Source organism: Gorilla gorilla, chromosome 7, assembly GCF_029281585.2.
Source record: "Gorilla gorilla gorilla isolate KB3781 chromosome 7, NHGRI_mGorGor1-v2.1_pri, whole genome shotgun sequence".
NCBI lineage: Eukaryota > Metazoa > Chordata > Mammalia > Primates > Hominidae > Gorilla > Gorilla gorilla.
Window position 1 is genome coordinate 20783440 of NC_073231.2, and position 10443 is coordinate 20793882.

At 35.9% G+C, this 10443-nt stretch overlaps 1 long non-coding RNA gene across 2 annotated transcripts; it reads right to left on the minus strand.

Moving 5' to 3' along the window:
* Positions 1-2926: 2926 nt before the first annotated feature.
* Positions 2927-4088, minus strand: LOC129524115 (uncharacterized). 2 transcript variants are annotated; one of them, XR_008667772.2, is made up of 2 exons: positions 3972-4088; positions 2927-3106 (listed from the first exon to the last, which is right to left on the minus strand). It is a non-coding gene; the product is annotated as an uncharacterized lncRNA (long non-coding RNA). The 2 variants fall into 2 exon arrangements; XR_008667773.1 differs by lacking the exon at positions 3972-4088 and adding an exon at positions 3221-3241.
* Positions 4089-10443: the final 6355 nt, after the last annotated feature.

The following is a 10443-nucleotide window of genomic DNA, read 5'->3' on the forward strand; positions in this document are numbered from 1 at the left end:
GACACAGCGAGACCCCATCTCAAAAAAAAAAAAAGAAAAGAAAAAAAATTCTTTGATATTTTCAGTAACAATATTGTAGTTTTCAGGTACAATTCTTTTAAGTTTTTCTCAAAAAATTCTCAATTGCTTATTTTCTCTTTTAGGAGATAAGCTGTTATTTTAACTCTGTCTTTATTATCTAAGGCACTTCTGAATCTGTTTCTTTTGTCTGCTTTTCTCTGTCATCCAGGATGTCTTGTATTCTTTGTACCTGATTCCTTTCTTTGTACCTGACATTATATTTGCAAAATTGTTGTAGAAAATTATTTGAGAGCTACCACATCACCTTCCTTTAGAGAGGAATTAGGCTGCTTTTGTCAGGTACTTGGATGCACTAACAATCTGGGATCACTTCAATTCAATTCCAAAGATTAAAATGATTCATAGCTGAGCTGTAGTCCTTGAAAAGGTCTATCTATTCCTAGTTCTTTTTTTTTTTTCCAAAGGTGTAATTTTCGACCCCTCACTAAAGGTAAAGGATGCTTAGCAGAACCATTGCTTTTGATGGGACCTGGACTCTAAACCCTATTACCCTAGTTCTGTGAGACTGTCAGTAGCAAAATTCAGCTGCCTGTCAACTGCCCCAGGATTATCAATAATCTAGGGGGAAAATAGCCCAAGTGCTAGAATTTGCCAATCTTGGTTTTGTTCTGTTCTTGAATCCTGGGGCTGGTATTTCTTCATTAACACTGTGATGCCTTTTTAAATAGAAGGCTTTTGTTTGTATTGTTTAATCCAGTTTTTCAAGTTGTCCTCAGCAGAGGACTGTCTTTTATCCAGTGTTTTGTTATTTACAAATATTAGAAATAATATAAATATTGCAATTACAATAATACTAATATTACAAAGAATATTTATGTTGTTTATAAATATTATTTATGTTACTTATAAATATTATTTATGTTATTATTACTACCACTGTAATTTATGCATTAATCATCTACTGAACTAAGTCTCTAACTGGCTTTCAAGGCTTCTGGGCTCTATTATTACTCCCTTGCATCAAACCTGTCTCCACACTGCTCCCAGGGTGATATTCTAACACAAAATCCAATAATGTCACTTAGATGTTTTAAATTATTTAAAAACTTCACTGCATACAGAAAATATTATGTAGAAAAAATAAAGTGGATATGAACTTTATAGCAAAATAAACCTCATTTCGAATCCTCACTCTAACAACAGCTGCATGAGTTTGCCCAAGCTACTTAAGTTCTAAGCTTCAATTGTCTAATCTCTAAAGCAAGCATGGTATTAACACCTAACATAAAAAAGTGTTTTGAAGATTAAGTAAGAAGTAAAGTACTAACTATGTAGAGTATTAAGAAGATAATTCTCTTCTTCTTATAGCATTGCAAGAGTTCAATAGACATTAGAAGTTTTCTTTTCTCTGAACTACCTCTGACAGTGCAAACATTCCATAATTTTTCTTCCTTCCATTCCTTTCCACATATTATTTTATCCTTTAACTCGGAGAGAATCCAGAGGAAAAACAGAAATAAGTGTGGTTTCTCCCATATTCCACAGTAGTTAGAGGGCCAAACACTCTTTCCTACCGCAAAGAAGCTATTCAGAGGGCCTCTACCCATGACCACTTCTTTAGATTACAGATGGAGAATCGATCCACAGAAAATATGATAATACTGAAATTTGCTTGATTTTTCTTCATGGGAATCCATATTCCACATGGTTAAATGGGATTAAGTAAATATAAGCTATTCTCCAACAAAAAAGTAGTTGTTACAATAAGACAGAGCAAGAATTCAAGTTTAAATCAAGAAAAAATGTCTGAGGCCTCTATCAAGGGAGAAACATACTGATGGCATTTTAACAAAAGAGGAAAAACTCAAAGTAGGATGCAAATGATACACAAGGGAGACACAAATTAACTGTTTGAATGAATTTTAACTACTTTAGAAGGAATAAAATTGCCCTCTTAGTTCTGATAATTTTCTGTCACCCTAGAGAAAAATAAAATGTGATTTCCAAAATAGCAGAAAGAGCAACTCTCCTTCTAAAAACAGAAAAATAGAAATGATCAGCTGGCTGCCAATTGTATGTTGTTAAATTAAATTATATTATAAATGTACACATTTTCTATATAACATGATATTTACAACAAAAAAGGAACTATTAAAATTTATATCTAAAGTAATGTCACCTCTTAGAAAATTTCTATCAAATGCACAACTTCCTAAAGTGTCTACATGATTACCATCATGTTAACTCTCTTTATTTTTCAGATTTTCGGGACCCCTTTGTTATCTGATTCTTCAAATGAGTCATCCTTCTTTACCCCATTTACAATCAGGGTATATTTGGAATTTAAATAACTGTAAAAATAAGAGAATAAGATATAAAGGACACATAAAGATATAAAGGTGACCTTTAAATTTAATTTTACCATATTGAAGTTGACAAAGTAGTTGATGATTTTTAAATGTGGCAATATAGCCTAAACATGTTAAATACAATTTTCCAAAAAATGACTATTACAAATACATTAGATAGCCTAGGAAGAAAGCTGTAGTTGTTTGATGCTGTGAGTACCATACACTGACTGAGACGGATATGCACTTACTTGGCTAATGAGTTCACCTTCAAACTCTGAATGCTCAAATTGAAATAAATCACCAGGCAACTACATCAGCAGCCACAGAAAAGTAAAATGAATTAATAAATTACAAACCAAAAACATATTACACACTAACAAAATACTGTATTTCATCTTATCTAAAGATGCCATCAGTTATAAGATGCACTGTTATCTATTTACCATCAACAATTTTTTTTTAAACACTGACAATTCACATGCAACATACTATTGATTCCAAGATACATCCTGATTTGAGATATTAAATGTAAAAAAAAATCATATCTTTGAAAATTAAAATGTAGCATTCTTTTATTTATTGGCTCTTACTCTTGCCTGTTGTAACAAAAGGAATTCTCATTCTCAATCCTAGAATGCCTGATATCTTCAAAATCCATTTAGGCACAAGCTGACTTTCCAAACGTAGACACACAATTCCACAGTGCCTTGGTCTTCATAGCAAAGTTGGGGGCACTGGGGATACAGTTAAAAAGCAGAAAAATAAAAATTAAAAAAAATTTTGACCTTTGGAAACCTGTGTGCGTGTGTGTGTGTGTGTGTGTGTGTGTGTGTGTGTGTTGTACCTACTTAATTCTGGCAGTAAACTTTCCTCTTCTCTGTGTTCCTATGGTAACTTTAACTCTTGTAAATTGTGCTGATTGCTAATGTCATTGAAGATCATTTTTCCTATTGTCTTTCCTTCTTCCCACTTCACACCCCATAGAGTATATGTCTGATCCACATCTGAAAGGACTGAACTATCAATCCTCCAGAGAGAAAAAAGCAGTTACAAAGCTTCCAGCCAAGCATTTTCCTGTAAAAATCAGAACAAAGGAGTGATCTCTTCTACTTCACTAAGTTCCAGTAATATCACATCAAGATTTAGAAGGGATCACTCCACTGATTGCAGCCACCAAAACTGTGCTCTAGCAAAAACATATTACTGAACAAATACTATTTTCATACCCATTCACAACTCCTTTGCTCCCAGAAAAGACAAAATGTCCTATTAAAAGCTGTAAGATGTCTCCTTGAGTGCAGTAATTATCTAATCGCCAAGCATTTCTGAAGGACAAACTGTACATATTGTTCTTAGAAATAACTAAGACATACCCACTTCCAGTAGTCAGTGGCAGATATAGATTTAGTAAATAAGAGGGGCTTACAGTGATTGCCTGCTTTTTGTGTTGGGCAGCCTATAGAGACTTTTCTTGAATCTACATCTTGGTGACCCTTTACAGAAGACTGAAAATCTATTTGTTTTACATCAAAGAATTTGAAGTCAGTGGTATAAGTCATGGAGATCATGCGGGGAAGTGAAGACTAGCCCAAACTTTACCTCAGGGCTCACCACTCTCTAGACTGATAATGATATCAAAAAATACATCTTGAACTCTCAGCACAGACACAGCAAAGCACATTTCATTTCTGTAGCACCCACGGAGTCCAATGTATTCCTATGAAGATGTACACATCCAGACAGATTTGGATAAAATTTAGTAATATATTTTCCCTGGAGAAAAAAAAGAATATTCAAGAAAAATCTTCTCTCACAAATTCTAAAACCCAAATTATTAAATATATGATTTTATTTCTAAAACTTTAGTTCTTCTTATTCATTTTTCCTTTAAAGCGCCTTTTGAGTACCCAAAGGTCAATATTTTTAAATTTACTTTTAATTTAAAATTAATCAATCACATAGGTCTGCAGGGCAACACAACAGTAATTTCAGCATGAATAACAGTATTATACATATGTGACATATATTTCACTCCTAAATGATATTAATAATGATAAATTTTATATCACATTGATTTTTCACCTCTACACAGCAGAAACAGCATCATAGATCATGATTCTATTGTTGCTTCAGGGATTCGGCCTTGCAGAGTGGGCAAAAACTAGAACACACAGCAGGTGGGAAATTGTAAGGAAAAAGTTCTGCATATATTAAATATAATACAGAACTCTTGACTCTGCTCAATTATATCTTGCTGGAAGTCAAAAAAGTTAGTACTCATGCCAAGTACTTAGACTGTGATGCTAAATAATCGAGTAACATGATAACTATGACTTTTCCATTTCCTTTGTTATAGGTACCACAGTGGAATATTAAGAGTAGCCTTACATATGTTCACATTTTTACATTGCCTAGCACATTAACCAATTTCTAGGTAAAAAAATAATAAAACCAAAATTAAGGCCATTGTTTCTTTTTCTCAAAACTATAAAATTTACTGATTTGTGCCCCTTAGTTTTACAAATGAATTTATTTGGAATTTTTCATAGGTAATCCCAAGAAATCCAATTTATGCATTCCCTGAAAGGTAAAGTTCCCACATGACTAGACTCCTTTCTATTAATGCAAAGGACAAGTGTGTAGATATGTCTCATTAATTGATTTTTCCTGGAATGTTAAGAATTCATCAATTTATATATACAGATCTTGCTTCAAATCAGAAGAAATGAAATGTTCTGTTTAGTATTTGAAAATTGCTTCTATTTGTAACTTTTGGCCTACCGTAGAAATATCATTATTTGGTTTTGTTAGGTCTTTGTTTTGTCTTCCACATCCTTTTACTCCTTCTCAGTTTTTACACTATTTATGGTTTTTCTACACCTTCTTAAAGAGCTCCTCATTTTTGCCACTGTGTAGATTAAAGAAGTATCAATTCTGCTTCTTATGACAGAAAATGCCCATTTCAATCTTGTTATTTTTAAGAGTATCTTAACATGTTTAAACCATAATAATATTCATGGTAAAATGTAGAAGTGCAGAATGTGATAAAGTGAAATATTATTTTCTCTGAAATCTAATTTGCATTCACAAGAAGTACATCCTGTTAACATTTTCCTTCATACAATGTTTACTATGCCTATATGACATGAATGTCTATTAGTGTGCATATACAGATGAATTTAAAATTTATAGCCTTGGGTTTGTAGAATGGCTTTCTTCATTTTCCTATTCCTAAACTAAATTTGGTCCTAGAATAAAAAGCCAGCAGGATACTTACTGCTGAAAATTGGAAACGTTTCCATTTTAGTGTGGGACAAAAAAAAATATTATTTGCAATCAGATTATTTGATTGTGAGATACTTAAAAACTTTTAGGTTGTTTCCAATCTTTTTATATCATAATATTGCTTGAAGGAGTGCTGCTTCACATATGCCATTTTGTAAACATGGGAATGAAATTTCTCCTCCTATTGATGTGAGGTCTTTTGCTCTAAAATATTATTTGTACATATATAAAAATGATACTATATATAAGTGTGTATATATACGTGTATATGATTATATGTAATGTATACACTTAAATTCTATATGCACATTATTGTGTATATATTATACACACATATATAAGTTGCATTATATATGTATTTATGTATTGTAATGATACGGGAGGTGAGCAGGGAAGTGCTGGACAGAGAAAGGCAGGGTCCCTGGTGAAGGCTCCACCCTCGGGCCTGTGCCCATGGACCTATGTGAGGAGAGGCACTTCTGTTTTCACACCCAACTGTTGCATTTTTCAAGACCACTCTGGCCAGCCACCCTGCATCCGCATTCCTGTGCCTATAAAAACCACCCAGAGACCCTAGCGGGCACACACACACAAACAGCTGGACATTGAGAGGAACACACCAGCAGAAGAACACATCAACAGACACCGCCAGCAGGAACCACATGGATGCCAAGGAAAATTCAGCCAGGGGGAGTGGGAGGAGAGCCAGGCCGCTGAATGAGCGGCCCACGCAGGGGAAGACCACCTTCCCACTCCATCCCCTTCCTGGCTCCCGATCCGTCTGCTGAGAGCCACTTCCACCACTGAATAAAACCTTGCACTCATTCTCCAAGCCCACGTGTGATCTGATTTTTCTGGCACACTAGGGCAAGAACCCCAGGATACAGAAAGCCCTCTGTCCTTGGAATAAGGCAGAAGGTCTAACTGAGCTAATTAACACAAGCCACCTGTGTTAAGCCTAAGCTGAAAGAGCGCACTGTAATACGAGTCCACTGGGGCTTTGAGAGCTGTAAACACTCAACCCTAAACGCTGCAGTGGGGTTGAAGCCCGCCCTCCCCACGACCTGCCCTTGCGCATGCTTCCCCCAGGGGTTCTTTGCTGTGGGGCACCGAAGAAGCGAGCCACTCCTCCTGTCACATGCCCTGGGAGGGGGATAAAGGAAAACTTTTCCTGTTTTAATAATTTCCATCTATTTCTTTTGTACCCAGCCACTTATTTAATTTTGATATTGTTGATATTGTTGGTTTTTTTCTTTTTGGCCTTTTCCTTTTCCTTTTCCTCATCACTATTATTTTCTATTGTTCCAGAAATGTAGATGATACAATAATAATTATAAAAGTTAAGAAGGAAGAAGTAAAATTAGCAATTATCACAGAGAGTATACTGTTATTTACCTATTAAAAATATTTTTTGAGATTTTAATTTCTAAAATTTCCCTTCCATTCATATAAGTAACTTATAGAGCTTTGAATGTATAGCCTTAATTACATTGCCCTCTATGATCGGCAGAATAACAGAGATGCAGAGATGTCCAAGTTTGAATCTCTAGAACCCACGAATATGTTAGAATGGCATGGCAAAGAGGAATTAAGGTGGCAAAGATAATTAAAGTTAACTGACTTTTGAGATGAGGAGCTTATACTGGGATTAACAGGGCAGGCCCAGTGTAACCACAAGGGGCCTTATAAGTGAAACGGGACAGAAATGTGAAAACATTAGAGAGATGGCAGCAGGACAAAGACTCAGTCATATGCTGGGTTTGATGATGGAGAAAGGGGGCCATGAGCCAAGGAATGCGGGTGGCCTGTGTAAGAAGGAAAAGGAATGGATCCTCCCTAGGGTCTCCAGAAGGAATGCAGCACTGCTGACTCCTTAATTATAGCCCAGAAAGACCTATTTCAGATTTATGACTTCATGAACTTTAAGATAATAAATTTGTGTTGTTTTAAATTTGTGGTAATTTGTTAGAGCGGCAACACAAAACTAACATACCCTCCAAACCTAACCTTTCTGTTCCAATATGCTATTTCCCTTATATTTATCCTTAAACAACTATAAAGTCTTTCCAAACACAAGATTTGTCAAAATGGGGAGCATGTGATTACTATGCTCCCATTCAAGAACCACTTGGACGTTTTTCAAATCTCTTCCTTGCAGATACGGTTGGACAGTAGGATTTCTATAACAACTTCAAGCCTCTGAACAGCCACCTATGTGTTGTAAATAAGATTTCTTCCTAGCATTTACTAAATATTATGAACTTGATTTCTTCCTAGCATTTACTAATATTATGAACTTGGAGAAAAATTAAAATCTACTCTTCTGTCTGCCACCAGGATTCTTCCTGTATCCACTCAGTTTTATGAGACTAATTATGTGGAGAAAGTATGCTGCATAGTTTTAATTTGTCACTTTCATACCCATTAGTTTTTTAGAGCCGTACCCACCTAATGAATCTAACATGTGATATATAGGGTCTGGTGCCCAATAAATTATATATATTCATATGTATTTTTTTCGTAGAAGGATGGCTACTCTGCTTTTTTTGTTTGCTAAAGACCCTGCAGTTTTGGTGAGGTGCACACAGCAAAGGAGAAACTAAGTAAATTTCTACCTACTTTGAAGTTGGCACAGTACTGATGACCTACCAATTTCACTTTCAGTTTCATTCTACTGGCGTTGGAGTTAGTGGAAATTTCCCTAGATACCATTTGAAACGGGAAGCCTGTCTTCAATTCTCAGTAAACAATCTCTTCGGCAGTGGCTCTTTGACCTTTTGTCTGCTTATCTTATTACCAGACAAATTTGTGCTGCCCTTTTAAAACCATCTTCTAATAACAAAACTAAGTACTACAACTAGCTCACAAGGGTAAAATCACAAATCAGATTTGTTTAGCAGCAGTGTCCTTGAAATGGGTAAATTTCCACTGTGAAAGAAACTCTTTGTCCCCATCAAGGTCCTTTTTACGTTTTGATTAATACCTTACCTAAATATCCAGAACAAAGGCAGAAGTGAAGACATCCATGAATGCTTGCGTAAGTACCAGGAGATCTGGAACATCTATTAATTATATTTCACCATTCTGCCATTTCCAGGACTCGAAGTCAGCAGAATTGACTGAAATAGTCTTCTAAGTCCAATCCAAATATGTCTAATAATGAAAGGCTTTGTAAGGATATGGCTAAGGTGATGCCAATCTAGGGATGGATTTCACGAACATGAGTCCGAGAACTGATCAGGAAATGAAAGATTAACCAGAGGTTAAAATGTGCACATAGAACGATTATCTGGGATGTCAATCCAGATGGCTATCAAGCAAAAAGTTCCAAAAATTGACAGCAATAGAGTTGCAAAGAGACAATTTATTAGCATCAGGAATCTGGGGTTTCAACACAGGGAGGTGGATAACCAGAGTGCACACCAGGAACCAAGAAACCAGAGCATCAGAGGTAGAGGGGCTTCAACACAATTCTGATTCCAGGCTCTTTCAGAGAGCAATTTATCTGGGATCAAAATTGATCTAGATGAAGGGGTTGTACTATATTTACAGGTGAAGGCTAATTTGGCATTTAGAAAAATATGGAAGTCAGCAGCCAGAGTCAATAAACATCCTCATCTTTCAACTATTAACCACCTCTACTGAGTGACTACATAATATATTTTCAAATTCTTGCACAGGCATTACCCAGTACTTACTTCTGATACATTGATCTTTTGAGATATTACATTTTATTTTGCTTTGTAAATTTATCTCATACCTGTCTACTCTTTTCAGTTCAATTAGGTAGCCAGACTTTTTAAATTTCTTGAATCAGAGATTTTGGAAGCAATAAGATTAAGAAAAGATCAAAGAAGCCTTTCTTTCACAAAAGCCTAAGCAAAATAAAGAGACTGATAAGAGACCTGGGCAGAAGGGAGCAGAGAGAATATCTTTGCAGCAGATACCAGTTTCCACCAAATAGGGAAAAGAGAGAGTCTTCAATCTTTGGACCAGAGGCTGGTGCACTAACTAGTCCAAGGCAGTGTCTGATGAGGTATTCAGACCTCAGAGAAATGTTTCTTAGTTTACCAGGAATGCAGGACCCCCAAAATGATGCAGAAGCAGAACTGCAAAAGCTCAAGAAGCCACTACATTATGAACAGTGCAGCTGTATTAGGGTTCACCAGAGAAAGAGAACCAATAGGATATCTGCATATATAATAGGACATTAATTATAGGAACTGGCTCAAGTGATTATGGAGCCAAGAAGTCCCATGATCTACCATCTGCAAACTGGAAAACCAGGAAACCAGTGGTGTAATTCAGCCTGGATCCAGAGGGTGGAGAAGCAGGAGCTCCTATCCCAGGTCCAAGGGCAGGAGAATATGGACACTGCAGCTCAAACAGAAAAAGCAAATTCTCCCTTCCTTTGCCTTTTTCTTCTATTCAGGTTCTCAGTGGATTGGGTGATTCTGAATAGCTCAATGATTTATTAAAGAAAATCTATTTTGAAAGATACTGAGAAGCTTACAATATCAAAGAAAAACTGGAATGATCAGGCCTTCAAAAAAATATGGAATCAGCCAGGCATGGTAGCTCACACCTTTAATCCCAGCTCTTTGGGAGGCCGATGCAGGAGGATTGCTTGAGCCCAGGAGTTCGAGACCAGCCTGGAAAACATAGCAAGACCCTATCTCTATAAAAATAAAATTTAAAAATAAAAAATAAAATCTAGAATCAAGGCCAGCTCTTCTCTCTATAGCAGGAACTCATGAACCTTGACTATTCTCAAGATAGCATAGTA